The sequence below is a fragment of the Salvia miltiorrhiza genome, chromosome 6, assembly GCF_028751815.1.
Source record: "Salvia miltiorrhiza cultivar Shanhuang (shh) chromosome 6, IMPLAD_Smil_shh, whole genome shotgun sequence".
Taxonomy (NCBI): Eukaryota; Viridiplantae; Streptophyta; class Magnoliopsida; order Lamiales; family Lamiaceae; genus Salvia; species Salvia miltiorrhiza.
Genome location: NC_080392.1, coordinates 30,579,864 through 30,595,000, shown reverse-complemented (window position 1 = coordinate 30,595,000; position 15,137 = coordinate 30,579,864). Strand labels below are relative to the sequence as shown.

Sequence of the window (15,137 nt, the reverse complement as noted above, 5' to 3'; positions counted from 1 at the left end):
ACATTTAAATACGACCAAGCGGGATAGGGACTCAATATGTCTACTCTCATGACTACTCTAGCGATGATACGCGCGGTCCCGGTGAAAGTACCTCTATTTCAAAGTACAATTGGTCAATAGTATCTATGCATCCCATAAGGTCTCCATCATACGTTCGTCCTATTAGGGTCGTGTCTATAAATCGCGATGAAATCTCTAACTCTCGTCGTATTATCTCAACGGTTGGTTTCTCTGCTCCTCTTCTTCATCTTCTTCTCAGTTTATGTTCCTTCGGTTCCCTCTTCTTCTCGGAGGTATACTATAAAGGAAAAAGAGTTATATAACTATCGACTTCTAAACTAACCGTTCGTCGTTACAAAATACAAATCCTCGTTTTCTCACTTCACTTCTATATCTCATTTGTGATCTCAAAATTCTCAAAACTCTCATCCAGTCTATTTCTCATCTATCATCGTTCGTAATTCTCATCAATCTCTATTTCTCATTTATCATCATTAAGCATCAACATCATCATCATTCTCAAAGCTCTAATAAAGATAGTGAAACTCACTAATCATCAACATCTCTTGTATATATATATATATATATATGGAAAATTGCCTCTTTCTCGAGGTCTTTTACAAAAGTAGGAAGGTAGCGGTGGCTCAAAGTCACGATGAAGCCACGAAAATCGGCGCCCACGAAATGCCTGAACTCAGTCCTCAAGATATGTTGCGGCACCAGCGAAGCCGCCCAATCATGCCACTCGGGTGGCAGCTGTGGAATCAGGTGAGTGATGGCCTCAGCCTCGTCAATCCTGTGGATACTAGCCTCCAACCAACGACGGTGGTAATGCGCTAGAAATTCTCCAAGAGTATCGCCCTCTCTCGGTCCAGTAGTCCTGAACCAACGGCGCATCGCCTCGCTATATCGTCTCTGTATCGCTGCCTCTTCTCGACTTCATCCTCGTTTGGTACGGTGGGACATTGGCTATACTAGCCTCAACATCTCTCCTCATATTCCACATCAACTGCCTCGTATCAGAATTCATCATCTCAAACAATTTCGTCATCAAAACAATTCATAACTCATTAGTGAATCAAACCCAGCCCTCAACAGGAAAGTAATAAGAAACAACATCAACCTCTTACCTTGTTAAGCCGGAGGAGATGGGGTGCTGGGGTTTCGTTTCAAATTGACTTTCTCAAACTAGCCTAAGAATTCAAATTAGACTAGTACACAATTTAAAAAGATATCAGTAATCAAAGGTTCAACTCAGTCAAGCAATAGACTCAGAGCAGATGACCTGCTCTGATACCACCCTGTCGCAGCCCGATTCCCGACACTAGTGATAGTGGGGTACGAGTATCGATACGACTATTTTTAAAAGAATAAAAGATAAGAAGAATAGGTCGAACATCAAGCGGAAGCTCGCATTAAAGAATGCTAAGGAAAATCATCATAAATGAACCCAAGGGTAAAATTGTCAACGTCGTTATAACTTTTTAATTATCAGGAATTTCACGAACAAAAACAAAACATGTATAGCTTATTTTTCATAAGGAAACATAATATGCAGAGTATCGCAGCAAAAGACGAACCGATTATATGTATGAAGACACATAACCGTGAGTATATTACTTGATTCATGTTCAAAGTAATTCCACATCAAGACTTTATCGTTAAAAAGGAAATACGATAAAGTAAATACGTCATCTAACGATCCCCCACCAGCACCAAACCAATCTCACTCCTCGCTTAGCCTGCACATTTAGAAATACATGCAGGGCGTGAGTACATAATACTCAGTGGGCAAATGCCGAAAAACAAGAAAGGTGCTCTTAGAGCTATAAGTTTGAAGCTTGCCACATCTCAGCAATACACAGAAATAAGCTAGCATTAAAAGAATCTGTGCATGCAGTTTTCATAATCAACATCATAAATAAGTGTCTGCAGACAAAGTAATCAACATGTATGTACCGCATCTACAACTCATCATCATAATTAAGGTGCTGAGAAGTAGGCCTCCCTCTCAAGTACCGTGACCGGCCGACCCGAAGACGGCTCACAGTTACCTCTGTGCACAAAATCCCGCTTGTGGCAGGACCGAATTCGTCTCATCAGTAGAGGGTGGTAACACACAAGCTTAACAACAAAAATTGGCAAGTCAAACAGTTCTCAAATATCATTTATCTCAAAACATTTGTTAATCTCATAACATCATAAAATCATTTTAGAAGGCTCATATGATAAACATATACTCAAAATATTGCCCACCTGAAGACCTTACTCAAAATCTCCCGTCAAAGCGGAGTTACTTACTTCCTTGCTCTGCTCGTGTCTTCAGGGTGATCATCATCGAAGGTTCATGTCATAAAATGAATCTCGATTAGAAACTCATTAACAAATCTCATGCCTTAACTCTTGCTCCATCTCACATTCCAGCTCCTTATTCAACTCTATATAGACTCTCCACTCATCTCAAATCCTTAAGCTCAAGGATAGGTTTCAAGAAAATCATGGTTCTAAGTCTCGATTTATCTCTCATATCAGACTCGTCTAATTTTCACTCAAACACATAGGCAACACAAACACGTAAGGCACATAAGAAAATACAATCAAACATCATCAAAACATGCTCTGTTTACACACTGACTCAACTTCAAAAATTAACCCGTTCTGACTCCGACATCTTCTGGACTCGAGACTCATACCAAAAGAAAAGTCTTCCAGTCTAGTTTCATATAAAAAAAAGTAGAGTAAAAAACTCCAAGTGGTTTGGGAGATATGACTGTTTTACTACAGTCTACCATATTCGGCAGTTTTGAGCAATCGAAAACTTTGATTTTTTAAAAATAGTAAATGTTGTCAAACTGGGTTCACATTTGCTGGATATCTAGCTAACACAATAAGGTTATTACCATAAAAATTTGGAAGGCTAGATTACACAGGAAGCCACTGAAAATAATGACTCTTTTCCCTGTTCTCTGCAACTCTCGGTAGAAATGTGCAGTTTAAGTTTTGTATTTTATAAAAATAGTAAATGAAGTCCAAATGACTTGAAATTTTACAGGGGTGCTCAAGACTCATGTAGAGACTTGCTATCAAATTTTGCAAAGCTTTTTGACATCGAAAAACCGTCGATCACAGTAGGTCAGTAAGCCTACGAAAATCACCAAAATCTCATCTCAAACTCTTAAATGCTCAACTCAACATTCCTTCAAAGAAAACCAATCAAAGCTCATCTTAAACACATATAACACTCACAAATATTCAAAAACATTATAATACTCATCATACTCAAATTAACTCTCCTATTTTACATCTTAACTCAAATCTCAAGGGAAACGTTTCAACGAACGCACCAATTCAATTCTCTTTTCATTCTCATGCTCAAAATTACCCGAACACTCATTAATGACCTCATACATCATATAACTCATTTTACATATATAAATCCCCTTTTTATCATGTAAACTAAACTCTAATGATAACTCACGTATCAACGCAAACTCTTAACAAAAGCATGACAAACGTTCACATAATGATCATAAATCAATTAGACCTCATTTTATCATTCATTGACCTCTCCAAATATGAAAACTCAAAAACTCACTCAAACTAAACTAAGTCCAAATTTTACTTAGCTTACAATAGACTTAATCAAGCATATTAAAACACTAATATCATGCTCACTTTCATATATCTTAAGTCAAATCACTTAATAGACACATAAACCAAAAGTCCTAATTTTTATTAAACTAAACTCTTTGAAAATTTTACAAACACCTATGAATCTTTAATCCATTCATAGATCTATCATTATTAACCAATTAAACTCACATATACTCCATCAATTTACAAATTAGAGCATAGATACACATAGCCCTAATTTTAGTAAACTAACTCATATCAAAATCATCAATTGACATCATATACTCAATTTACTCCATCAATCATCATCATATATATCTCATGGACTCATCTACATCATCAATTCATCATTTGAATCATCAACTCAAAAGTTCCCAATTTTGGGTAAACTAAACTCCATCGAACTTTCACATCTCTAAGCATATACTTCACAACACCCATCAATCATCACCAAACATCATATAAAACTCATTTTTCACCCCAAATCAAGAAAAGAAAAAGAAAAATTTTTGAAGGGGTGAAGACCTAAATTTTCGAAAATTTAGAAAAAAATGAAGGGGGTGATTTTCTTGCTTCAAACTCTCAAGAATACTCACATACAATCTCATACAAGTCTAATCTATGAATATAGAGATCACTTACCCAAGTTTACACCAAATATCAAACTTTCTCTCTCTAGTCTTGAAGCCAATCTTCAAGGATTCTCTTGAATTCAAGTTGATAGGAGGTGTTTAGGTGGGATTTTGTTGGTGATTTATGTGTTTGGCATATTTTGGTGAAGCTTCGAAGGTTTCTCCCATGGTTGACAATGGAGGAAATGTGAGAGAGAAGGGAGAGAGGTGGTGGTCGAAAGTTAGGGAGGAAAGGAGAGAGAGAAATTTGCAAGATATGAAATGGATTTGGAAATCTTATGAAAGATTTGTAAATCTTAAGTAAAGATTTGATATCTTTGAGAATAAATGGCATTAAATGCCCAATCTCTCTCTCTAATCTCTACACTCTCAATCTCTACACTTGGTAAATTTTGGTAATTAGTCACATGCTTGGAAAATTAAAATATTAATGTGAGAAGGATGATTAAATAATAATCACAATACTTATGGAAATGTTACTCATTAATAAAATACCATAGCATAATTATTCATGTGATCAAATAAAATAATTATAGCACTAATATTAGTGCACTCACTCAATTATAATATTCCTCCTCATAGGAAAAATAATTTTAAAAAAATTATGCTAGGAAAAATTTCCATAAACCGGCATCATTTGATTTCTCGGTAAAAATAAACCGCACTTGCTTTGGAAACTTAATCAAAATTCCAAGTGCTAAAGTCTCAAATAAAAATCATAATAACTTGGTCATAATGACACACGTCACATAAATCACGTAATCAATCAGTCACGTAATTTCACATAACATCACATCAAAGCAGTCGGCAAACACAAACAGACTAAATGCCTCTCTCTCTAACCGACTATTTTCATCGAGGTTCTCACTCTTTCTTTCTCGACTCTATTTCCAACTTATTATTCCTATTTTTTTAATAGGACAATCAAACTCTGATAACTCGGTATCCGATAACTCTATTCCCGGTAGTTGGAAATAAAATAAAATCTCAGCTCAATTCAGTCGGCATCTCTATCTCAACTCATTTCTCAAATCTCATCACTCTAATTCCATCATCGGTTTATTCACTCGTATCTCTATTTAAAAGAGAATCTGTCTTATCTGCTCATAAAAAAAAAGTCTTGTATTTCGACATCTCAGTACTCTCAATAGTGTTAAGACACTATCTCACAACATAAGGAAAAGTACGGGGTGTTACAGTACCTCAGTTCTAGGGCGCCGTGGTAGACACGACGACGAGGCAGGCCCCTCTCGTCCACGAGCTCGTAGAGATTTCCTGTCACCTCCCGACTCAGCTCTCCGGGAAATTACTCCACCACCACCACCGATGTCCACGGCAGAAGCGAGACTCGCAGCCGCAATGGCCTACGCTGACAGGGCCATGGCCAATGTTTACCTCGTTTTTGGGTGGTCTTTGCTAGTGTTTCTGCTGTTCTTTCGAGCGTGTTTTCATGACTTTTTGCCTTATATTTCACATGCTCGATGATCTTTTTGGGTTTACTGTCGTCGTGTGCAGGATTCGAGAGTTGTCAAGTTTTTTCTGCTCGATTGGAGAAAATCTCGAAGATAACCTCACGGCCGCCGCCGTGCCACGGCGGCCGCCGTCGAGATGGCGGCCGCGGCCCTACGGCGCGGGCCGTGCTTGTTTTGGATGTTTCTGCGAAGGGGCCTCACGGCGGCGCCGTCCCACGGCGGCCACCGTCCACGGCGCCGCCGTCTCACGGCGGCCGCCGCCTCCGTTCAAATCCGGCAGTTACGGTTTTTGGTATAAAAACCCATTTTTAGGGTTTTACTTCATACCTTCGATCAGAACAGCCACTAGGGCGATTTCCCATTATTTTCCATTGTTTTTTAGAGTTTCTAAACTTTTACTTTCGCTTTTGGATTCATCGGATCGCTTGTTATTCCAACTATCCTTTCATCGGATTATTTTTCATCGGATTGCTACGTTGTGTAAGAACTCACTTATTTTCCTCAGTAATTTGAATCCTTTGGTTTATTTGAATTCCTTAGTTTATGCTTTGATGAATGTGATGATGATGAATGTGATGTTTTGAGATTGTTGACATTGATCTTAATGAATTGTGTGAATCGTTGGATTGTTATTGTTGCTTTCGGATTTATCTTATTGGTGAATGTTTTAATAATCTCTTTAATAGTCTTTGAAGTTTTCTCGAGTTGAATTGATGTTTAATTAGTTTCATGCCTAGGTAATTATTAATCTTTGTTGGTTCATAAGTTGGTGATCGTTTGGTTGGAGTGCTCGATTGAAACCCTAAGTTGATAGTCTTCATGTTTAATACTTGTGTTCTTAGTTGTTCATGTCTCCTGTATTAGTTAATGTTTTAGTGCTTTTTCTGTTTATGTTGTGGTGATTAGAGTGCGAGATAGTGTCAGACCCAATTACCCGATTAGAGTGTTTAGGTTTTATTTCTGTACTTGTGAGTAGCACAATTGAAGCCCTGCTAAGTCTTCCTTGAGAGACGACTTGAGTCACCTTACCACCCTAGGACGACCTCGTATAAATTCGAGTCCATCCGTTAGGTGTTTTTGGATGAGTGAAGTCTTTGGGTTTCACCCGAAGCGAATGAAGGGAATCCCGGATACGTGGGTGCCGGCTAATGCTTGGAAGGAATTGACTGAATTGCCCACTTGGACCGGCCAGGGTGCCCCGAGCAACCAACTCATTGACGCCGACATTGGCGTGCTCCACAAGTTCTTGTCTTTCTGCATTCTGGGCAAGGAGCAGGCGAACAAAGTCAATGAGACCGAACTCTATATGCTATGGTGTGCAAAGCGACAGAAGAAGATTGACGCCACCACCATCATTTGGAACCAGCTTCACAGCATGGCCCGGTATGGGGGTTTCAAGCCTTCCCTGAGCCCCATCTCTACCGCCCTGGCCCTCCATTTCGGTCTCTTTCCGCCGACGCAGGTCCCCGCACACCTGCGTGCCTCTGAGACAAGGACGATTGATCGCTCTGAGCTCAAGACATTTGTGGCCAAAGACTTCACCATCATTCCACAGGCACAACGCCCCAATGTTCGTTCCATTTTGCAGCAATTCAAACGGGGCGAGGGCACGTCATCCTCGGCGCGCCATGTCTTAGACGACAATGATGAGGACGATGATGAGGAGGAGTACGAGGAACCTGTGCCACCACCTGCTTTCGTTTATGATCCTGAGGCCGGCCCCTCCAATGCCTTTCAGCAGTTTCAGGCCCATTTTGACGAGTCCTTTGGCCAGTTCCGCCAGGAGGTCTCCTCCCGTTTTAATTCAGTGGAGGACTCGGTGGGTGGCATCTACGCCAGGATCGATGACATCTATGGTCATCTGGACCATCTCGGGGTCCAAGTGACACCCATGCAGCAGCAGTTGGGCGACGTCTATGGCCGTGTCAATACTATAGGCGGCGAGGTCACGCGTCTGCGTGAACAGGTGTCGTCATATGATGCTCGGTTTGCCGAATACAACCAGGGCCTCACTGACGCCAACCACGGACTCACCGACACCAACTACTACCTCGCCGACCTAGAGAGACAGTGGGCCGCCTTCTCATTGCAGAACCAGGACCAGTTCTGGCACCCTCCCCCGGGCCCCCCTCGGGGCCCCAACTGAGCATCCCTTTTACCCACTTCTGTACATATTTTCTTTTCTTTCTTTTCTTTCTTGTTTTATGCTGTCTTCTTTTGTGGGTTTTTGTGGTTGCTCGTTTTACAGGTTGTGGTCGCCGCCCTCTCTACCGCCGTCGCCGTGTTGGCTGCACTCCTATCCAGGGATGTTCTTAAACTTTCTCTTTTTTGTGCCTTGAGGACAGTGCATGTCTTTCTCTGTGGGGGAGGGGCGTGATTTATGAGTTGTGGGGGTTTTATGGTTCTGTCTTGGTTGTGTTGCTGGTTGTGCCGCATGCGGATTTTATGATGCCTTATCTTTGCGTTGCATGCTTGGTTGTGGTGCCCTGTTTTGCTTGTCTTGGGGCGAATGGTCCCCTTCTCTTTTCTTCTTGCCTGTTTTTAAGTACATCACATGATTGATGGTGATTCACTGGCGATTCTGGATCGTGTCTGTTTGGTTTGTTGTCCTTGTTTTTCTTGATTGATTTGTCCCAATGAAGTGTAAGTAGTTTAAGGTTTTGGTGCAACACCCTGATGAGCAACTCTTGACGTGATTTGTCCGGTAGATGCTAAGGGGAGTGTTTTCAGTGCAATTTCCTAATATCTGTCTCTGTTTTGTATTGTTTGGTTGGTTGTTGAGTTTCTGATAGTCTGGGTCTCTACTCCTCTAATGATTTCATTATGAGCATGGGAAACCACACGAGAACATTTTGGATCACCTCCAAAAGTGCAATCTCGTGAATTATGGCCCATCTATCAAGAGCGAAAATAACTTGACCCAAAAAAAAGGGGGGTAATGTGAAAAGTGAAAGAATATGAAAAAGGAATGAGACATGATTGTAAAGGAAATTGCATAAGAAAATTCACCCTTAGCGGAGAATTGGGTCTGATCGGATTGAGTTGTATCACCTTGTTGTTGCACTTTTAAATCTTAGCTTTGAACACTTGATTGGGGGACATTGATTTCTTGAAGGGCTTGGATTGGTTTGTGTTTACTTGGTGAGAAGAATCGCTTGTGGGTTTTCTTTCGATTTTGTGTTTGTTGCTTGAGGACAAGCAAGGATTTAAGTGTGGGGGGGTTGTTTACCTCGTTTTTGGGTGGTCTTTGCTAGTGTTTCTACTGTGCTTTCGAGCGTGTTTTCATGACTTTTTGCCTTATATTTCACATGCTTGATGATCTTTTTGGGTTTTCATGACTTTCGCTTTTGGATTCATCGGATCGCTTGTTATTCCAACTATCCTTTCATCGGATTATTTTTCATCGGATTGCTACGTTGTGTAAGAACTCACTTATTTTCCTCAGTAATTTGAATCCTTTGGTTTATTTGAATTCCTTAGTTTATGCTTTGATGAATGTGATGATGATGAATGTGATGTTTTGAGATTGTTGACATTGATCTTAATGAATTGTGTGAATCGTTGGATTGTTATTGTTGCTTTCGGATTTATCTCATTGGTGAATGTTTTAATAATCTCTTTAATAGTCTTTGAAGTTTTCTCGAGTTGAATTGATGTTTAATTAGTTTCATGCCTAGGTAATTATTAATCTTTGTTGGTTCATAAGTTGGTGATCGTTTGGTTGGAGTGCTCGATTGAAACCCTAAGTTGATAGTCTTCATGTTTAATACTTGTGTTCTTAGTTGTTCATGTCTCCTGTATTAGTTAATGTTTTAGTGCTTTTTCTGTTTATGTTGTGGTGATTAGAGTGCGAGATAGTGTCAGACCCAATTACCCGATTAGAGTGTTTAGGTTTTATTTCTGTACTTGTGAGTAGCACAATTGAAGCCCTGCTAAGTCTTCCTTGAGAGACGACTTGAGTCACCTTACCACCCTAGGATGACCTCGTATAAATTCGAGTCCATCCGTTAGGTGTTTTTGGATGAGTCAGCCAACACGAGGGAGTTCCTAGATAGGGGCAAGGCCCCTATGCAGGAGGAGAATACGACACCATGTGGTGCGACGAGGAGGATTATTCACCCTAGGCCGTCGCCACCTCCAGCCCCGACTGGGCCCCGTGCCATGGCTAGGATCCACACCGGGAATGACCGGATCTGCGAGATTGCGGACGACATCTTCCGCACGGCCCAGATCATACGAGAGACGGGCGAGGGTCAGGTGGAGACCCCGTTGCCCAACGAGGATGAGGATGAGGACCCAGAAGAAGACCCCGAGGAGGACCCGCTTATCTACCTTTTGCCATCGCCTTGGAACAGCCGTACCGCATTTTAGGATCGCATAATTGATAGTCTTAGCTAGGGATGTTTTTCCGGAAACGATGAATTCGTTCCGATGTTTTGTAACCCCATGACTCTTTATATTTGTTGTCGACGCTAGTATGGAAACTTTTTATTGATGCAAAAGTCCTCAATGAGGCAAATTTTCTACGATATGCATTTTGACCCTAGTATGGGTTTTTGAGATAATTTAGCATATGTTTTGTGTTACCCTACGGGTTTTATTTCTCCACAAGTCAATTCACGATGTAGTATCTATGACTTTGCGACTTGTGCATGTCAGCGACTCTTTATAAATTGCCTTAGAGACTTCCGTATAGAATGTGCTAAAATAGGTGCTTCGCAGTTTGCAGTATGCCGCCTAGACGAGGTCGCACCACTAGAAGAAATGCTAACAACGATAGAAATCGAGATGAGATACCGGAGGAACCACGAAACGACAGGGAACCAACCCCACCCCCTCCACCCCCTGCTAGAAGGATTGAGGAACTCTTCCTCTGACAGAATCCGCCCACATTCAATGGAATGGGCGACCCAGCCGAAGCTGAGGCTTGGATACGCGCATTGGAACGCATCTTCACTTTTCTTCGCTGCACGGAAGAGGAGCGACTCTCGTGCGTATCTTTCCAGCTAACGGGAGCGGCTGACTTTTGGTGCGAAGCCCGCCGAAAGACACTGACTCTCGAGCAATGGGTAGCCTACACATGGGAAAACTTAAGACTGGGTTATACGATAAGTATATTTCCAAAAGCTACAGGAAGAAGAAAGAGGCTGAGTTCTACAACCTGAGACAAGGGAAGAGGACAGTGACGGAATACGACCGAGAATTCTGCGATCTATCACGTTATGCTCCGCAGCAGGTGGATACTGATGAGAAGATGGCGGAGAAATTTTGTGCCGGTCTGAGGCACGAGATTAGGATGACTCTAGCTAGTCATGGTGGACTCTCATACACTGAGTCTTTGAATAGGGCACTAGACATCGAAGCTGCAATGCCAGTGGAAAGGTTGGCTCCGCCACAGAATTCAGCGCCAACAAACCTACCTGTACGTCCTCAGAACTTTAAAGGGAAGCGCAACTGGAACAACCAAGGAGGAAGTGAGAACCCGACTAACAAGAAGCCATGGCAAGGAGGTGCGCCGTCTTGGCAACGAGGTGCCCCGTCATGGCAAGGGAGTGCGCCGTTTGGACAGTTTCAGCCACAAGGACAAGGGAGGCAACAAGGTCCTACCCCGACCGGGGGCAACAAAAGACAGAACGAAGTACCCCTTTGTCCAAAATGCAACAAACCACATCGTGGTGTTTGTAGGGCTGGAACTGACGGTTGCTACACGTGTGGCCAGAAGGGTCACTACTCCTCTCAGTGCCCCAATAGACAGTAGGGCGCTGCAATTAGGGCCACTTATGCCCAGCCCATGCAAGCAGTTCAAGGGCAACATCAGCCCCGCCAACAACAGCCACATCAGCAACAACAGCCACACCAGAACCAACAACACCAACAGCAACAGAAACGGCCGCCACAACTGCCGCAACAGGCAAGAGCCTTTGCTATCACCCAAAACCAGCCCGAGAAAAACCAGGGAAACCTGGCAGGTATGGGCAAGCTTAAAGGTTTTTCCATTATGATTCTGTTCGATACTGGTGCTTCGCATTCTTTTATCTCAGCCCCTTGCGTAGATACCTTAGAAATCGAATCAGAACGAGCTAAGTGTGCCTTAAGAATCACTACACCCTCAGGAGGAAGATCTACTACCACTCATGTTTGTTCGAACGTAGAATTTGAAATGGGAGAACTTAAGATGGTAGCAAACAATCTTAATATTCTGCTTATGTGGGACGTAGATATGATCTTAGGAATGGACTGGTTAGCCGAGAATTACGCCACCATCCTTTGTAGTGAACGAAAGATTTCCCTTCGACCACCCGGAAAAGAATCAACAGAATTTCACGGCATCAGTATGAAGAAGAGAGTACCAGTGATATTCGCACTACAAGCCAGAAAGGAGATGATGAAGGAAGGAAGCACAGCTTATCTCGTCTACCTAAACGGGGAAGCTGGTAGCAACAAGAGGGTGGAAGATGTGCCAATAGTACGAGATTTTCCGGATGTTTTTCCAGAAACATTGCCAGGACTACCCCCAGATAGGCAACTAGATTTCACCATTGACCTAGAACCTGGATCAGCCCCAGTATCAAAGGCACCGTACAGGATGGCCCCAAAGGAATTGGAAGAATTGAAGGTCCAACTACAAGAACTTTTGGACTTAGGTTTCATCAGACCTAGTGTCTCACCTTGGGGAGCACCTGTACTCTTTGTCAAGAAGAAAGATGGAGCCATGAGAATGTGCATTGATTATCGAGAGTTGAACAAACTGACACTCAAAAACAAATACCCTCTCCCGAGGATAGATGATTTGTTTGACCAACTCAAGGGAGCCAGTGTGTTCTCCAAAATAGACTTAAGGTCAGGGTACCACCAGCTGAAGATCAGACCAGAGGATGTACCCAAGACCGCTTTCCGGACGAGATATGGCCACTATGAATTCATAGTCATGCCATTTGGTCTAACCAATGCACCGGCGGTATTCATGGATCTCATGAATCGAGTTTTCCATCCGTACTTAGACAAATTCGTCTTAGTATTTATAGATGATATCCTCATCTATTCTAAAGAGTAACCTAGAACATGAAGAGCATTTGAGAATCGTCCTAGAGACTTTAAGATCAGAGAAGTTGTTCGCCAAATTCAGCAAGTGCGAGTTTTGGCTGAAAGAAGTGATGTTCCTAGGACACATCGTGTCAGTAGATGGAATCAAGGTAGACCCCGCCAAAGTGCAAGCAGTGCACGATTGGAAATCACCAACCACCCCTAATGAAATCCGAAGTTTCTTAGGTTTAGCAGGATACTACCGGAGATTCATCGAAGGATTCTCTAAGATAGCAAGGCCAATGACGCAACTACTTTGCAAAGGAATCGAGTATAAATGGACCGAAGAGTGTGAAGCCAGCTTCCAAGAGCTGAAGAGGAAATTGACAACTGCACCAGTGCTAGCAGTTCCAACAGCCGATAAAGAATACCTTATCTACACAGACGCGTCCAAAAATGGATTAGGTTGTGTGTTGTTGCAGGAAGGGAAGGTCATCGCCTACGCTTCGCGACAACTAAGGCCACATGAGTTGAACTACCCCACTCACGACCTAGAATTAGCAGCAATTGTGCATGCTTTGAAGATTTGGAGACACCATCTATACGGAGTTAGATGTGAAATCTTCACTAATCACAAAAGCCTTAAGTACTTTTTCGAGCAGAAAGACCTGAACATGAGACAGAGGAGATGGCTCAAACTCGTGAAGGATTACGATTGCGGTATCAATTACCACCCAGGGAAAGCTAACGTAGTAGCTGATGCTTTAAGTTGTAAAACTCAATCCGAGTTAGGACTTCTTCTCACTCAAGAAGACACGCTCGTAAGGGACTTCGACAGATTGAAGTTGGAAGTAGTTCAGCCACCAGCAACGACGAAAGTAATCATCGCAACTATGGTAGCCGCCCCAGACCTCAGAGGAAGGATCATCAGTGCCCAGAGAGCGGACGAAAGCTTAGAGAAAGTTCGTCTTAAGATCCGAACAGGCACGCCCGGAGACTACCAAGAGGCAACGGATAACGCCGTTCTTTTTAAGGGAAGGTTGTGTGTACCCCACAACGAGGAACTCAGGAATGAGATCATGAGTGAAGCTCATGACACGCCCTATACCGCTCATCCCGGGAGTACCAAAATGTACCGAGATCTGAAACAGAAGTTTTGGTGGGACGGGATGAAGCGAGATATAGCCTCGTTTGTAGAGCGCTGCCTTGCATGCCAGCAAGTGAAAGCTTTACATCAATGACCATATGGGAAATTACAGCCTTTGGAAATCCCAGAATGGAAGTGGGAGCACATAGCGATGGATTTCGTGACGGGTTTACCCAAGACGAAGAGGGGTAACACAGCTATTTGGGTAATAGTAGACCGTCTCACGAAGTGCGCTCACTTTTTACCGATTCCAATTACCCATGGATCGGAGAAACTAGCCCAACTATACATCCGTGAGATTGTACGGCTTCATGGGATACCAATATCCATCACCTCGGATAGAGATTCAAAATTTACTTCTAGATTTTGGATCAGCTTGCAGAAAGAGTTAGGAACACGATTGAACTTTAGCACCGCTTTTCATCCTCAAACAGATGGACAATCGGAAAGGACAATTCAGACCCTTGAAGACATGTTGAGGACAGTAGTTCTAGACCGAGGAGTAAGTTGGGAATCAGTACTGCCACTGATCGAATTCGCCTACAACAACAGTTACCAGGCGACCATTGAGATGGCACCTTACGAGGCGCTTTTATGGAAGGAAGTGTAGATCACCACTTTACTGGGATGAAGTAGGTGAAAGAAAAATCCTTGGGCCAGATGCAGTAAGCGAAATGATCGAGACCATCCGCCAGATTAGAGCAAGGATTAAAGAAGCCCAGGACAGACAGAAGTCTTACGCTGATACCCGACGAACCGAACTACAATTTTAAATTGGAGACAAGGTTTTCCTTAAGGTGTCACCCTCGAAAGGGATTGTTAGATTCGGTGTTAAGGGTAAGTTAAGACCCCGTTTTGTAGGACCTTATGAGATCCTTGAAAGAATAGGTCCCGTAGCATATAAGTTGGCACTGCCACCTCGCTTTGGAAACATCCACAATGTGTTCCACGTATCACAGTTGAGATGGTACGTGTTTGAGCCCAAACACGTGATCCACCAAGAGGAAATGATTCTTAACCCAGACCTGACGTACGAGGAAAGACCGAAAGCCATCTTGGACCGAAAGGTGCAAGAGTTGAGGAATAAATTGATCACGTCAGTCAAAATTTTATGGAGACACCATGGACCTGAAGAGGCAACATGGGAACTTGAGGATCAAATGAAAGAAAAATACCCAGACCTTTTTACATAGATATACAAATTTCGGGACGAAATTTTTGTTAAGAGGG

The 15,137-nt window shown here is 42.6% G+C and overlaps 1 long non-coding RNA gene across 1 annotated transcript; it reads right to left on the bottom strand.

Moving 5' to 3' along the window:
- Window positions 1-1,131: 1,131 nt before the first annotated feature.
- Window positions 1,132-4,531, bottom strand: LOC130989055 (uncharacterized). The gene is made up of 3 exons (XR_009090430.1): window positions 4,276-4,531; window positions 2,257-2,320; window positions 1,132-1,742 (listed from the first exon to the last, which is right to left on the bottom strand). It is a non-coding gene; the product is annotated as an uncharacterized LOC130989055 (long non-coding RNA).
- Between the last annotated feature and the right edge of the window lie 10,606 nt (window positions 4,532-15,137).